Below are 16,586 nucleotides of genomic sequence, written 5' to 3'. Positions count from 1 at the left end.
TGTTATCGGTGTCTACCTAAGTACAGTGAAAGGCTTTGTTTTGTGAGCAGTACAGGCAAATCATTAGCAAACAAGGGCTACAGATCATAGGATGCTTAGATTTAGGTTACAACTGCACAGGAAGTGCACAAAGCAAGATCAACATTAGCAAGATCAACATTATTTGAAGTTAGAGAGTCCATTCAGCAGTCTAATAATGGCAGTGATGAAACTGTTCTGTTGGTGCATGTGTTCAAGCTTCTGTATCTTCTGCCTGACATAAGAGGTTGTAGAAGAGCATTAACAGGGTGGGATGGGTCTTTAATGATGTTGGCAGCCTTTCCATGGCAACCAGAATTGTAAATGGACTCCATAGATGGGAGTTTGGTTTCCATGATGGCCTAGGCTGCACACCCAATCTTCTGAAGTTTCCTCTGGTCGTGGGCAATGCAGTTACCTTACCAACCCATTATGATTCAGACGGTATGCTTTTGGTATTGAAATTCACAGTTTTCACTATTCCCTGGGTAAAGATGTTTCTCCTCAATTCCTTTAGTGACTCTTTTATATTTATAGCCTCTACGTCTGGTATCCTTCAAGTAGAAATACTTCCCATCTATTTACCCTATTAAGACACTTGCTAATTTTAAGATCTCCCTCAGCTATCTCTTTTGTAGAAAACAGAACTCCAGCTTTTGCAGTCTTTCCTGAGAAGTGTAACCTCTTGGTCCTGGTAATATCCTTGTGATTACACTGACTGCAGTGTCTGCACATCCTCCTTTAGACACCAAATTGCAAGTACAGTACACTAAGTGTAGCCTGACCAAGGTTCGACATTAACTCTACACTTTTCAATGCTAGAAATTAATCCCTGGGCCTGACTTACCTTCATGAGGCTTTGTTAACTTTAATTTCACTTTTTGGGATTTGTATATCTGTACATCCTGCTCCCTCCCTTCATCTACACCAGTTAGAATCTCATTTTCTAAGGAGTTTCTGGCCTCCTGTTCTTTCTGCTATGGTCCCAACTGGTGACAGTTCAGAACTCAAAATGAAATCTAGCTCAATAGACCTTTGGCAGAATCTTATAGCACTCTGAGTGAGATTTGTGAGCTAGCTATTGTGAAATTTGCAGCAGAAATTTGGGATGAAAGGTAACTTTCACATGTCACAAATACTAGGCAATGACCATTCCCAATAAGATGGAATCTAACTACTGCTCCATGACATTCACCATCACTGAATCCCCATGATCAACATCCTGGGGGTTATCATTGACCAGAAACTGAACTGCTCTCTCCATATAAATACAACAGCTGCAAAAGTAGGTCAGAGGTCAGGAATCTTGCAACAAATAACTCAACCTCCTGACTCCCCAAAGCCAGTTCACCATCTACAAGGCAAAGATTAGGACTTGATGGAATATTCCCTACTTGCCTGGATAGATGCAGCTCCAAAGACACTGAAAAAGCTTGACATCATCCAGGACAAAGCAAGAGTGAGTAGTTATTTGATAGGGGCTTAGGAGATCCTGGAGCAGCAGGTCAGCAGAACCTTCAATACCAGTCTAAGGCTTGGAAGTGGTCAGTCACATAAGGGGTGAGAAGCCAAAAACCAGGCAGCCCATCACCAACCTTGACATCTTTTTGTCCTCTTGGGAGTCATTTTCCTCCAGAATGAAAGAGGCAGGTTGAAATAACTCTACAAAGGTTGGTATCCTGTCACCAAGGTACCCTTTATTTACACTTGGAGAGTCCCTAATCCAGCTCCCTCAGTGCCAGCTTTCAGAGTGAGCAGAATGTCTTGACACTCCTGTTCTTATCTATCAGTCAGGGCTCTCTGACTGAACTGAATTAACAGCCCAAATCAGAGAACTCATATTCTGGTTGACCTCATTATAATCAGTACACAGGTATTACTGGTGAAGAAGTAGGAGTGAGTAGCTATTTGATGCATTTATATAAAGCATCAATATGATAATTCATCACAATACCCCCTTGCATTTCAATTTGTAATCAGAACTGTTTCGTGATGCTCTGTTGGTAGAATGTTATGTGTTTTTCTTGATGAGACTGTGATGACTCAGAAACTAGTAATAATGAAATTAACTGGTATCGAGGACCTGAATTTTTGTTTTTTTTTAAAATGATTAAATTCTGCTGATTTCCCCTGGTTTCTACATTTGAACCATGCTGGGACTGAAGTTTTAATGAGTTTTCTAACAAGGGAACTGAAGAGGGCTTTAAAATAAATAAGTAGACAAAGGGATCAAGCTTGGGTAATTTTAACAAATCAAGGCTTTAAGTTGAGGCAAGTGAGCAAAATACTAATGTGAAAAATAAAGGTCAGAAAATGACAGGAAGGGACAAAGAGATATAACCCAAGAAGATACCACCTGTCAAAACTAAATGCTGAAAAGATAACAAAAGGACAAAGCTAAAGGCACATAGCTATTATAACAAATTGTATGAATTGATAGTACATATTGAAATGAATAATATTATCTAATAGCCATTATGAAGATGCCCTCCTGTTATGATGTTGAGATTTATTCACATCACTGATTGCAATAAGTGGTGTTTTATCCTATGATTGAAAAGGTAAACTTGCATGGAAATTTATTTTCAAATTCTTTCAATACAGTCTTGTTAGATTCTATACACCCAGCAAAGTTTTAATGCATTGTCAGTAGCAGCAAAGGGCATCTGCTAATATTTGACAACTTTCAGTTCAGCGTTTTTCTTTATTACTGATGATGGTGTTTATAAAAATACGTTGTATTAGTTCATATCTCATTTCTAACTTTAGACCTAATTCTATACATTTATTAGATTTCACATGTTTAAATTTTGAAGTTTGTGCTCAAATAGGTCTTCTACAGTTTTCAATTGATATTAGTCAACAAAACTAAATTCCATGACATTAATTCTTCATTGAATCACAAATAAAATGAGAATAATTATTTGGTATAATCTCATGGAACTAAAATGTCATGTCAATTCAGTCTATGGAGATGATAAATTTGCTACTAACAAATGTTAAAATGTACTAATGTTATTGCCTGTGGTGGGGTTTAATTTGTGCTTTCAATAGGCCATCAGTTTTGTAATTCTGATGAAGCTGATAAATGCAACAATGTTTACAAGATTGTTGATGTTAAGCTATTGCTTTGTCAACTATCACTTTAGACTCAGTCAACTTATGATGGCACTATTGCAGGAACTGATTATTTTCTTTTAGTTCTGTCAATCTATTCAAATTGTTTAGATTGTCACTATTTCTGATTCTAATGAGGTGGATGAGCAATGGTAAATGCAGAGTGATGGGGATAGAGTGGGATGCTCTTCAGAGGGTCAGTCCTAACTCGATGGGTCAAATGGCCTCTTTCTGCACTGTAGGGATATTATGATTCTATGAAGATGATGACAAGGATTCAGTTATGAACATTGATGGATGACATTTAAGAACAATAGATAGTTGGGTAAGGATAGAGGAGTGGCTCTCTTAATTAAAGATGGTGTTGGTACAATAGTTGGAGATGACCTTGCTCCAAGTGATCATGATGCAGAAACTTTCTGTTGAGGTGAGAAATAGCACAGAAAAGAGGTGGGAATGGTCTACTAGCATCTAGACAGTATAATTGTGCAAATGTGAGTAGCAATTCAGATAGTTGGTTAGAAGACAAAGAATGGCAGAGAATGACTAAAATATTAATCAGAACGATTAAATTAGAGCACGGGAGTTAACTATCTAGAAATGTAAAAACAGATACCAAGAGTTTCTATAGGTTATCTAAAAAGGAAGACTGAGTTCAGGATGTGTTGCTCCTCTATAGGGTAACAGTAGGAAGTTAATAGCAGGTAATAATAAAGGGATGGTATAATGAATAAATATCTTGCTTCTGTCTTCAGTATAGAGGTTATAAAAACATTCCAGTAATAGCTTTAAGTTAGAAATTTGAAGGAAGAGAAGAACTTGGCAAAATTACCATCACTAGGGAACAACAGGTGAAACGGTGAGTTGATAAATCTCAGGTCCTGAAGGACTTCTTCCTAGAATCTTGGAGTTGTCTAATGAGCTAATAGATTTGTTAGTGTTATTTTTTCAAAATTTGTTAGCTTTCTATTAGGCTGAAAAATAGCAAGTTTGTCCCTCTATTCAAGAAAGGACAAAAGCAGGAAACTATACTCCATTTACCTTGACATCCTGGATACTTGTAAAACAAGGCTGATACCTGAAATGAGTAGACTGTCTTATGACGATAGGTTTGGCTGGCTGTATTTGTTTTCACAAAGCTCAGAGGTGATTTGATTAATGTTTCTAAGAGCTTAAATCCCTTGACAAGGTGTTTACTCTTGTGGGTGAGTCCAGAAACAGAAGACACAGTTTTGTAATTAGGTGTTGATCTTTTAAAATAGAGATGAGGGCAATTTTTCTCTGAACTTACACGAGCTTGGAAGTCTTTGCCTCAGGCAGCAGTGTCATGGAATGTTCTTAAGGAATGAGTGGAAAGATTCTTGTTGGGCAAGGGATATCATTGGGTGCAGATGGGAATGTGGTATTTAGAACACAAACAGATCAGCCAGGATCTTATTGAGGAGCAGAATAGGCTTGACAGCTCAAAAGTTCTTAATCCATATGTTCATGTGTTCCAAAGAATTAGCTCATGATTGACATTATTGAATAGCAATGTCAGTTTGAGTTAAAATGGGAATTGCATTCACTCATTCATATAGAAGGAAATGTCAAGAAATTAATGCAAATCAACAATAATCAGAATTCTTGATAGTTATACAAATAATAGATTTGAAAGGAATAGGTTAGGGTTAGAGTTTGCACTATCTCGAATGTTACACAGTTATTTCAGTTGCAGCTTATTACTGCTTCATTGGGTGGAATTCATTGGGTGAATTCTATTTCACTTCTGAGACTCAGGCTAGATTAAACTAAAAAGTTTAACATAATTTGCTTCTCATTTCTGTCCATTTATAAATTTAACAGCTCATAACTTCCTAGAATTTTGCCTCAGCATAAGGGACCATAGCAATTCTTGATAATTGAACTAAAAAGTAAATAATTCAGAAATATTTTTGTCAGGATGTGGACATTGCTGGCAATACCAACATTTATTACCAATGCTTAAACTGCCTTTGAGAAAGGTGGTGAGCTACCTTAACCTGATGTAGGTTCAACCAGCATGCTGTTAGGAAGGCATTCTAGATTTTGACCCAATGACAGTGAAAAGATGACAATATGATATATATTATAAAAACATGGCTACACACCTAATCCTAAAATAGTCAGTTTTAACACTCTGCGAATGGACCCATGTTTCCATCAGAAGAAATCTGGAGAATTCAATTTTGAACAGATAGGAATCGCTTTAACTCAGATTTTTCAAACTTGAGATTTTATCACCGTATCCTCAGGCTCTAAAGTTTTGCCTCACTGTAACTAAGGGAGTAAAGCAAAGAGAAGCTATAAGTTAATTAACTTAATTGCACCATTTAATATGAATGAATAAATAGTTTGAACAATTACATAATTTAAAATGTTTGCCAATGTAAATGGATGCAAGCACAATGGACCCAGTTTTAACTCTGAGGTATGAAATTACAGGTCCCACCCATGGTTGGACGCCAGTGCCAAACATACACCCACACTCACGGCCATGATTTTACATGCAGAATGGGGGATGAAATTGGCTGGTTCACCTACACATGACCTAATTCAGGCTCAAATTGGCAATGAATTCCTAATGATAGGCTTCATCTTACTGCTGCTCTGATTTAACAGGCAACAGGAGAGATCTCTGCTGACCGTTTAACCCTAAGAACAACTGATTAGTGAAATTTGATAGAGGTGGGGGAACCAGCCTTCTTCCTCAAACCAGATAGAAATGGGTACTGCAGATGTTTGAGATTAGAGTCAAGATCAGGGTGGTGCTGGAAAAACGCAGCAGGTCAGGCAGCATCCGAGGAGCAGGCAAATCGACTTTTCGAGTAAAAGCCCTTCATCGGGAATTCAGATGCTGCCTGACCTGCCCTGATGAAGGGCTTTTCCCCGAAACGTTAATTTTCCTGCTCCTCGGATGCTGCCTGACCGGCTGTGCTTTACCAGCATCACTCTGATCTTGACCCTTCTTCCTCAAACCCCTGTGCCATTCAGGCACCTCTCCCCTCAATCTTGGCTCCCCCCCCCCTCCTATCTCTTCCCTGACACATTAATCATCCTCCCTCACCATCTCACTGGGCCCTGCCAAACCAGCTCCTGTAGGATCCTGGGTTTCATGGTTCTTCTTTCTCCTAGGCCTCTTGGAATATAAGGCAGCTGGCAATAATAATCCTAACTTGGTGCAGAGTCACAGACCTCCGACCAGCTGGCAGTTCTGAGGAGCAACTTCCTCCAGGAAACAAACAGAAACTCAACTTTATTTTAAACATTTGCTATTCACAGAGTGTGGGCATCACTGGCCAGACCAATATTTATTGCCCATTCCTTGGTGCCCTTCAGAAGGTGATAATGAGCCATATTCTTGAACTACTGCAGCCTGTGAGATGTAGCCATGCCCACAATGATGTTAGAAAGACAGTTCCAGAAACAGTGAAGAAATCCATATTTCCATGTCAGGTAGTGGTGTTCCCAAGTATCTTCTGTCCTTTAAGGGGCAGAGGTTACAGGTTTGGAATGTGCTGTCAAAGAATCCTTAGTGAGTTGTTATGAATTGGAATTTCCTACAGAAATGGACAGAGGTTCAACCACGTACTAATGAAATGGTTATGTCTTTGCAGTTTGAAAGAGAGGAGGCAAAATCAGAAGTAATGGTGTTACAGTTAAATAAAGGTAATTACGAGGGCATGAGAGAGGAACTTACAAAAATCAACTGGAAGCAGAGCCTAGCAGGGAAGACACTAGAGCAAAAATGGCAGGAGTTTGTGGGTATAATTGAGGACACTGTACAGAGGTTCATCCCCAAGAAAAGAAAGATTATCCGGGGAGGGATTAGACAGCCATGGCTGACAAAGGAAGTCAGGACATGTATCAAAGAAAAAGAGAGATCCTATAAAGTGGCCAAGATCACTGGGAAATCAGAAGATTGGGAAGGCTACAAAAACAAACAGAGGATAACAAAGAGAGAAATAAGGAAGGAGAGGATCAAATATGAAGGTATGCTAGCCAGTAATATTAGAAATGATAGTAAAAGTTTCTTTCAATACATAAGAAACAAACGACAGGCAAAAGTAGACATTGGGTCACTTCAAACTGATGCTGGAAGGCTAATGATGGGAGATAAGAAAATGGCTGGAGAACTTAATCAGTACTTTGCGTCAGTCTTCACAGTGGAGGACATGAGTAATATCCCAACAATTAAAGGGAGTTAGGGGGCTGAGTTGAGTATGGTTGTCATTACAAAAGAGATAGTGCTAGAAAAGCTAAAAGGTCTTAAAATTGACAAATATCCTGGCCCCGATGGACTACATCCTAGAGTTCTGAGGGAGGTGGCTGAGGAAATAGCGGAGGCGTTGGTTGAGATCTTTCAAAAATCACTGGAGTCAGGGAAAGTCCCGGAAGATTGGAAGATCGCTGTTGTAACACCCTTGTTCAAGAAAGGATCAAGACAAAAGATGGAAAAATTTTAGGCCAATTAGCCTAACCTTGGTTGTTGGTAAAATTCTAGAATCCATCGTCAAGGATGAGGTTTCTAAATTCTTAGAAAAGCAGGGTCAGATTAGAACAAGTCAACATGGATTTAGTAAGGGGAGGTCATGCCTGACAAACCTGTTAGAATTCTTTGAAAAGGTGACAAGTAGGTTAGACCAGGGAAACCCAGTGGATGTGGTCTATCTAGACTTTCAAAAGACCTTTGATAAGGTGCCACATGGGAGGCTGCTGAGTAAGGTGAGGGCCCATGGTGTTCGAGGCGAGCTCCTGGCATGGATTGAGGATTGGCTGTCTGACAGAAGGCAGAGAGTTGGGATAAAAGGTTCTTTTTCAGAATGGCGGCTAGTGACAAACAGTGTCCTGCAGTTTTGAGTTCAGTGTTGAGGCCACAGCTGTTCACATTATATATTAATGATTTGGATGAAGGGACTGGGGGCATTCTAGCGAAGTTTGCCAATGATACAAAGTTAGGTGGACAGGCAGATAGTACTGAGGAAGTGGGGAGGCTGCAGAAGGATCTAGACAGTTTGGGAGAGTGGTCCAGGAAATGGCTGATGAAATTCAATGTGAGCAAATGTGAGGTCTTGCACTTTGGAAAAAAGAATAGAAGCATGGACTACTTTCTAAACGGTGAGAAAATTCGTAAAGCCAAAGTACAGAGGGATCTGGGAGTGCTGGTCGAGAATTCTCTAAAGGTAAACATGCAGGGTGAATCTCTGATTAAGAAAGCAAATGCAATGTTGTCATTTATCTCAAGAGGGTTGGAATATAAAAGCAGCGATGTGCTACTGAGCCTTTATAAAGCTCTGGTTAGGCCCCATTTGGAGTACTGTGTCCAGTTTTGGTCCCCACACCTCAGGAGAGACATACTGGCACTGGAGCGTGACCAGTGGAGATTCACACGGATGATCCCTGGAATGGCAAGTCTAACATACGAGGAACGGCTGAGGATCCTGGGATTGTATTCTTTGGAGTTTAGAAGGTTAAGGGGAGATCTAATAGAAACTTACAAGATAATACATGGCTTGGAAAGGGTGGACACTAAGAAATTGTTTCCGTTAGGCGAAGAGACTAGGACCCGTGGGCACAGCCTTAGAGTTAGAGGGGCTAAATTCAGAACAGAAGTGCAGAGACATTTCTTTTGCCAGAGAGTGGTGGTCCTGTGGAATTCATTGTCGCGGAGTGCAGTGGAGGCCAGGACGCTAAATAGCTTCAAGGCTGAGTTTGATAAATTCTTGATGCCACAAGGAATTAAGGGCTACAGGAAGAATGCTGGTAAGTGGAGTTGAAATGCCCATCAGCCATGATTAAATGGCGGAGTGGATTCGATGGGCTGTATGGCCTTATTTCCACTCCTATGTCTTATGGTCTTTAGGTATAATGGAACGATCTATTGGAACAAGGGAATAAGTAATGAATATATTAGTTAAAATTGAATTGGATCTAAATTGTTCATATAAATATGGGAGCTGGTAATTTAAGTGTGGTTTTAATGGAGTATGGTTAAGACCATAAGACAGCAAGAGCAGAAGTAGCCCTTTCAGCCCATGAGTCTCCTCCACAATTCAACGAAGTCATGGTTGATCTTATAACTTTCAACATCACTTTCCTGCCTTTTCCCCATATCTGTTGATTCCTGATTAAAACTCAATCCATCTAAGCCTTTAATATACTTAACAACTCACCTTGACAGCTATCTGTGGTAAAGAATTCCATGTTTCACAACCCTCAGGGAAGAAATTCCTTCTCATCCGTCTTAAATATATGACCCCTTATTCTGAGATTTGTCCTCTTGTCCCAGATTTTCTGACAAGAGGAAACAATTTTTTGCGTCTACTCTGTCAAGCCCCCTAAGATATAAGTTTCTAAATTCCAATGAGTACAGATCCATCCTACTCAACTGCTCCCCATGATACTGTCTGTCCATAATCAGCCTAAATAACCTTCCCAGAATTGCCTCCATTTCCAGTATATTGTTCTTTAGATTAGGGACCTAAAACTGTTCACAATATTCTAGCTGTGATCTTACCAGTGCCTTGTAAGGTTTTAGCAACTTTTATACACCTTTACCTTTAAAATAAAGGCCAACGTTTCACATGCCTTCCCCCTTATCCATTGAACTTGGATGCTAGCTTTTTGTGAGTCCTGAACAGGACTCCCAAATCTCTCCATGTTGCAACCTCCTGCAGACTTTGTCCATTTAAATAATATTCAGCTCACCTGTTCTTCCTGCCAAAGTGCATAACCTCACATTTCCCACATCGTAATCGAACTGACAAATCTTTGCCAATTGCTGAACCCGTCAATATACTTCTGCCGACTTTATTTCAGCCTCACCACTTGCATTCAAACCTAACAATTGTGGCCCTAGCACAGATTCCTGTGGCCCTCCATTAGTTCTAAATTGTCATTCTAAAAATGCCCTCTTTATTCCAACTTGCTGTCTTCCAGTAATTTGCCAATTCTCTACCGATGCGAATATACTGTGTCCAGCACCTTGGGCTCCCATCTTATTCAGCAGCCTAGCAGTGGTAGATTATCAAATGCTTTCAGAAAATCCAAATATTTTATAGCCACTACTTCCCCTATTCTTCTCCAAGAATTCTAGTAAATTTTTTATGCTTCATTTCTCCTTCATAAAGCTGTGATGACTTACCTTGATCATATTATATATTATTAAACTTAAGTTGAACCAAATTTGAATAGGCTGGGCCTTTTTCTCTGGAGTGTTGGGGCTGAGGGGTGACCTTAGAATTTCTGGTCAAAGGTCTGTTTCTGTGCTGTATGACTCTGCAACTTTTTACTCACATGCCCTTTGTCTCACTCTGCTGAAATCTTCTCACACTGACCATGCTCCTGACTGAAGTAAATTGAGTAAAGCTCTCACTCAATGCGTGGACATGAAATCTGTTCAAAAGCAATTATCTTTAAGTGTAAAACATTGGTAGCAGAAGATAGTTAAGTGAAAATGTAAGGTTTCGGGCTATGATTACCCATCAGTTTTCTGTAAAAAAAAACTTTACGATCAGTGGCAAAATAAAGTAAACATGTGAATCTGGGTCACTTCTTTATCAAAGTTGAAGTAAGGTGTGGCCTGACCACTTTGTTTCTTATCTTGTTTCTGCACGGTAAATAAAATATTTTTTTCAGAAGATTTGAACACGATGAAAGTTTGGACAGATTGTCTACTTTCATAGGTAAAATTTAACAAAAAGATGATTTCTTAATTCCTTCTCAGGGTTAGTCAGATTTTGATCAATTGAGAAAAACTGAATGTTGTACAATAGTATAATGGAATTTGATAAATTATACGCAAGACTGCAGAAATTTCGTTTGGAAATTCCCTAATCTGGCATTTAAATTATTAGACTGTGCCAAATATCAAGTCTGTACAGACTTCTAGTTTTAATGGTAGTTAAATTTGCAGATAAACATGCATACTTTACTAGAATGTTGGAAACACTAACCATTCCTTTCCAGCAGCAATCTTAGCACAAAAGGAGCAATCAGCAATACCACTGAAAATGGAGGGGACCCTGTTAACAAGTTACTGAGACAGTGTAGATACCGATCTCAGTGCAATCTCCTCAGAACGGTCAACAGTGCTGCAAGAAAATCAGTAACCTTCTCTATTCTGCCGAGGTAAGTGCCACAACGCTTCCCTCTGCTACCTCAGTAACCCTGCTACAGCTCCAACCTCCCACTAAAGCTCATGCTGAAACCCTCTCACAATTTCCTACAATATCTTCCCTCACCCCAGCAACCTTCCACACGACTAACCCTGCATGACCTCTGCGCCATGTTCTCACTCACCCAGGACATCTCACCTCAACTACCTACACCAGCCCTAATAGCCATACCACTGACTTTCAAATAAAACCAAAAGAACTGCACATTCTGTCAATCAGAAACAAAAATGGAAATTGCTGGAAAAGCTCAGCAGGTCTGGCATCATCCTTGGAGACAAATCAAAGTTAATGTTTTGGATTCATCTCGAAACGTTAACTCTGATTTCACTCCACAGATGCTGCCAGACCTGCTGAGCTTCTCCAGCAATTTCTGTTTTTGCCACTAACTTCCCTCTCACTCAATCCCTTCCTTTTTCACTTTCCAGGAGAAAATAGCCCATGACAGGGCAGGAAGAGCCAGGATAGGTGGAGGGATATCCACAGCACTTGTGGAGAAATGGATACCTCTGCTGGAAGGTACCTCTTCAACCCATGAGGAAGCCAGTCCTTCTTTAATCCTTGACAGCTCAGATACTGACCCTTCAGTAAGAAGCAAGGAAGTTTAGGGTCACAGTCTGGTGAGCACCTCATTGCACCAGCTCCACAGCTGACTGAGGAAGAAAGTGCTGCTGGCTCTCGAAGGACTACTGGAGACCAGGTACCTGCTCAGCCCGTAACAGGAGAGGACTCTGTGGTGTCAGCAAACAGTGACATCATCGACATGCACAGGGGGGAACAGGAGCAGCAGGCAGGGATTTAGGAGGAAGTGGCCCTCTTAGCCCAGAGATAGTTGGAGTGCAGCCATTCTAGGGGGCACAGCTACCTCCATGGACCTGGGACCCATTGGGAGCCTCCTCCATTCGGAGCAGGCTATTCCTCAAAGACTTTGAGACTGGCTTACTGCACTTGCTGTGTGTTTGCCTTGTTAAACTGCCACCATATGCTGAAAATATGCAATTGATGTAGCGTGGTGCTCTACAGAAAGAAGGACTCCCCATTGACTTAGAACTGTGGACCAGCAAAGCAAGCTGCCTGGTGGTGTGACTGTGCTATTGGGCATGGCAGTGGTGGGGTTGCTACAAGCAAGCGGGTAAGTACTAAATATATGAGCGCCCGAGCAGCGAGTGAGCAGCCCTGAGATAGAGCCTGATCCAATCCATTGGGTGCCTGTCCATGCTCACAGAGTGTCCCTGCTGAAGCCTTCCAATGCTAGTTGCTGGTGTAACCTGCAATGCAAATCTATACTTCCTCAAAGTTCCTGCAAATGGATTGGAGAGGTGCCGTGAAGAACCTGAGGTGTTGGCAATAATGAATATCTGTGGACGAAGGGTGGGTGAGGCTGGGGGGGCATGGATTGTGCCCTGAGATAGTGAAATGTGGTGGTCACCTTGGAGGCTTTTTGCAGCCAGAGGTGAACTGAAATCCACAAGTACCCACTATGACCTCCATGACGAGCAATCTCAAAGTGAGGGATTGAGGGAGCTTTGGGAACCATGAGGTACAGGAATTTGCATGGCACACATGAGCATGCTGCATTAGCCATAACCAAGACTCAAATTACTCTCAGATTCGATCGAAAAAGGCTACTTTCTGAAAGAAATCTCACTCAGTTGCATTTGAATGAACTAACATACACTTCTCATAGAGTAAGATTGAGAAATACTTACCCTAGTTATTGTGGAAACTATATTCTGAAAGTATTTTGGAAAGTATTCTGAAATACTCATTTAGAGTCAGAGAGATATACAGCACGGAAACAGACCCTTCAGTCCAACTCGTCCATGCCAACCAGATATCCTAACCTAATCTAGTCCCATTTGCCAGCACTTGGCCCATATTCCTCTAAAACCTTCCTATTCATATACCCATCCAGATTCTTTTAAATGCTGTAATTGTACCAGCCTCCACCACATCCTTAAACAGCTCTTTCCATACCTACTAAAGTTGCCCCTTAGGTCCGTTTTATATCTTTCCCCTCTCAACCTAAACCTATACCCCCCACCCCAGGGAAAAACTTTGACTATTTATCCAGTCCATGCCTCTCATGATTTTATAAACCTCTATAAGGTCACCCCTCAGCCTCGGATGCTCCAAGGAAAACAGCCCCAGCCTGTTCAGCCTCTCTGTATAGCTCAAGTCCTCCAACCCTGGCAACATCCTTATAAATTATTTCTGAACCCTTTCAAATTTCACAACATCCTCCCGATTGGAAGGAGACCAGAATTGCATGCAATATTTCAAAAGTGATCTAACTAATGTCCTGTACAGCCACAACATGACCTTCCAACTTCTTTACTCAATACTCTGACCAATAAAGGAAAGCATACAAACGCCGTCTTCACTATCCTATCTTTCAAGGAACAATGATCCTTTACTCCTAGGTCTCTTTGTTCAGCAGCACTGTCTAGGACCTTACCATTAAGTGTATACATCCTGCTCTGATTTGCTTTCCCAAAATGCAGCACCTCGCATTTATCTGAATTGAACTCCAAATGCCACTCCTCAGCCCATTGGCCCATCTGATCAAGATCCTGTTATAATCTGAGGTAACCTTCTTCGCTGTCCACTACACCTCCAATTTTGGTGTCACCTGCAAACTTACTAACTATACCCCTTGTGCTCGCATTCAAATCATTTATATCAATGATGTATTAACCACTGAGCCACTGTGCATGTAGGGAATATCGCAGTAGACTTGCACACAGCAAACTCCAGCAAACAGCAGTGAGACAAGAACCAGATAATCCTGCGGCCATCAGATAATAAGAGCACAAGAGTCAGAAGGTCATGAGTTCAAGTCCTGCTTCAGAGACATGGTCAAGTAATCCAGGTGGTCACACAATGTAGCACTGAGGGAGTTCTGTGCTCTTATTATCTGATGGCCGCAGGATTATCTGGTTATTGTCATTTTGCTGTTTGCTCAAGTTTGTTGTGTGCAAGTCAACTGTAATGTTCCCTACATGCACAGTGGCTCAGTGGTTAAAACTGTTACCTCACAGCGCCAGGAGCCCCTGTTCTTTTCCAACCTCGGGCAATTGTCTCTGTGGAGTTTGCACATTCTCCCTGTGGTGTGTGGGTTCCCTTCAGTTGCTCTGGTTTCCTCCCACAGTCCAAAAATGCTGAATTACCTATGGTGTCCAGGGATATGCAGGTTAGTGGGGTTAGCCATGGGAAATGCAGGATTATGAGGATAGTGTCTGGGTCTGGGTGGGATGCTCTTTGGAGGGTCAGTTCACTCTCAATGGGCTGAATGGCCTGCTTCCACATTGTAGGGATTCTTTGGAGGTCCGTAATTACACTTCAAAGAGTAATTCATTGACTGTGAAACACTTCAGAACACCCTGAGTTTCGTAAAGTACTAGTGAAATGCAAGTCTTTTTTTTCTAACTGTTTCAAATTGGAAAGGAAGGATTTGTGTAGGAGAAATTTCACTGTTTATTGTAACTCACAGGGGTATCAAATCAATTTCCACTGATCACTTCAAAAATAATGCATTTTTGACTGTGAAACATGTTAGGGCACCATGAAAGTAAGCAAATATAAATTCGTCAGTATTTGTTTTCTCGTTAAGTCTGTGTAAAAATAGAATTATTCTCATGATAATTTTGCTAACACTCAGTAGAAATGTTTTGTTTCAGCGAAATAGGAGCCAATTTTCCAAGCTCTCTTCACCATATCTTGATCTGTCATACTAGTGAAACCCCACCACACTCTTGTCATAGCTAAACTATATTTTCTTTCTTAAAGAGCCCACAGCTACAGCCAATAATGTCAGCTGCATGATATCAGTAAAAATTAAACACCAATCTTTCACATAGTTAGCCCAATCCTCTTACTGAAAATAAAAGACTTCCATTTGTTCAGCACCTTTGATGACCTCAGAACATTGCAAACAGCACCACAGCCAACTAGTTTTGAAGTGCAGTCACTGTTGTTATGTAGGAAATTCGATGGCTGAGCTTTGCACAGCAAGATCCCACAAATAATGATGTGAATTTGGTAAGAATGACAGGGAGAACACTCTTCTTCAAACAGCAGCCAGGGGACTTTTATAGTCACCTTAGAGGGACCTCACTTTAACATTCTATCCTAAAGACAGTACCACCAACAATGCAACATTCCCTTAATTTGATCACTCCAACAGTGCAGTGCTCCCTCAGTACTGCTCCATCAAAAATGCGGCACTACCTCAGTATCATCCCTGTAACAGAGCAGCACTCCCACAGTACTGGTAGTTTGGCAGTGCATTGCTCCCTCATTGTTGCCTCAATACTGCCTCTATGACAGCTCGATGCTCCAACAATATTGATCCTCCAATACTGTAATGTCCCTCAGCTCTGCAATAAAACATCCACCTCAATTTTTGTAGTCAAGTCTCAGTGGAATTCAGAACTTCCCAGTTGTGATTCAGAAGTGACGGCATGTTATCCATTAAGGTACAGCTCATACACACAATCCTGCACTAGCTGGGTGGATATATTTAACCTATCCCTTTTGTTTCTAATAAAAAAAAATGATTCGAAGGGTGGAGAAAACAAGCAAACAAAAATAATAAGTTGAATATGTCCCTGTGCTTCATCCATTGTGTCCCCTAAGATCATGCTGACTCATTCAGGATACAAACACTCACCATGTAATCTCCCAGACCTGTGAAACAAAAGGATACAAATAGAACTGGTTAGGGGGAAAATAACACAACAGTAACAATAGATTGTATTTATATATAACCTTTAAGATAAGAAAATGACCAAGGATCTTTTTAGTAGCATTAGTAAACAAAAAGGCAAATAGGGGGTTGAAATTATCCAAAAATCAGTGAAGTGTGAATTTCAGGTAGTTTCATTGTGTGTGTGGGGGGGAGGAGGTTCCATTTGTGCGCTCCACCAAGTTTTTTCATACAATTAAATGCACTTCATCTCATTATGTATGCACCTTGGCTCTGCTCATGATGTCACACGTTCACCAGGGGCAGAATTAATCGTCGCTATTATTAAAGCTCAGCTGAGTACCAGGTCAAGCACTGCTAGCCATAGTTAGCTCTTTATGGCACACATTGTGGGAAGGAAATGAGACACAATAGCTGCTGTGGACTCCTGGGAGTTGCAGGTGACATATCATTGCAAACACTAACTCACATTCATCAGCTGTTTGACTGAGAGTCATTGTAACTGCAATTAATGAGAATCCAGCTTCTCAGGTTACCCAACCTCAGCATCA

At 40.8% G+C, this 16,586-nt stretch overlaps 1 protein-coding gene across 2 annotated transcripts in view; it reads left to right on the top strand.

The window, feature by feature from the left end:
* Window positions 1–16,586, top strand: part of LOC132824231 (polypeptide N-acetylgalactosaminyltransferase 18-like) — a 250,852-nt gene that overhangs the window by 205,524 nt on the left and 28,742 nt on the right. The window contains exons 11-12 of one of the 2 annotated variants that reach the window (XR_009645649.1): window positions 11,125–11,283; window positions 11,756–12,011. The exons of the other annotated variant lie outside the window; for it this stretch is intronic. The gene's annotated coding sequence lies outside the window, so the exon portion shown is untranslated. Of the gene's footprint in view, window positions 1–11,124; window positions 11,284–11,755; window positions 12,012–16,586 lie in introns of those variants that run through there. 2 annotated transcript variants of the gene reach the window in all.

This window comes from Hemiscyllium ocellatum, chromosome 18, assembly GCF_020745735.1.
Source record: "Hemiscyllium ocellatum isolate sHemOce1 chromosome 18, sHemOce1.pat.X.cur, whole genome shotgun sequence".
Lineage (NCBI taxonomy): Eukaryota > Metazoa > Chordata > Chondrichthyes > Orectolobiformes > Hemiscylliidae > Hemiscyllium > Hemiscyllium ocellatum.
This window is presented reverse-complemented; position numbering and strand designations above follow the sequence as displayed.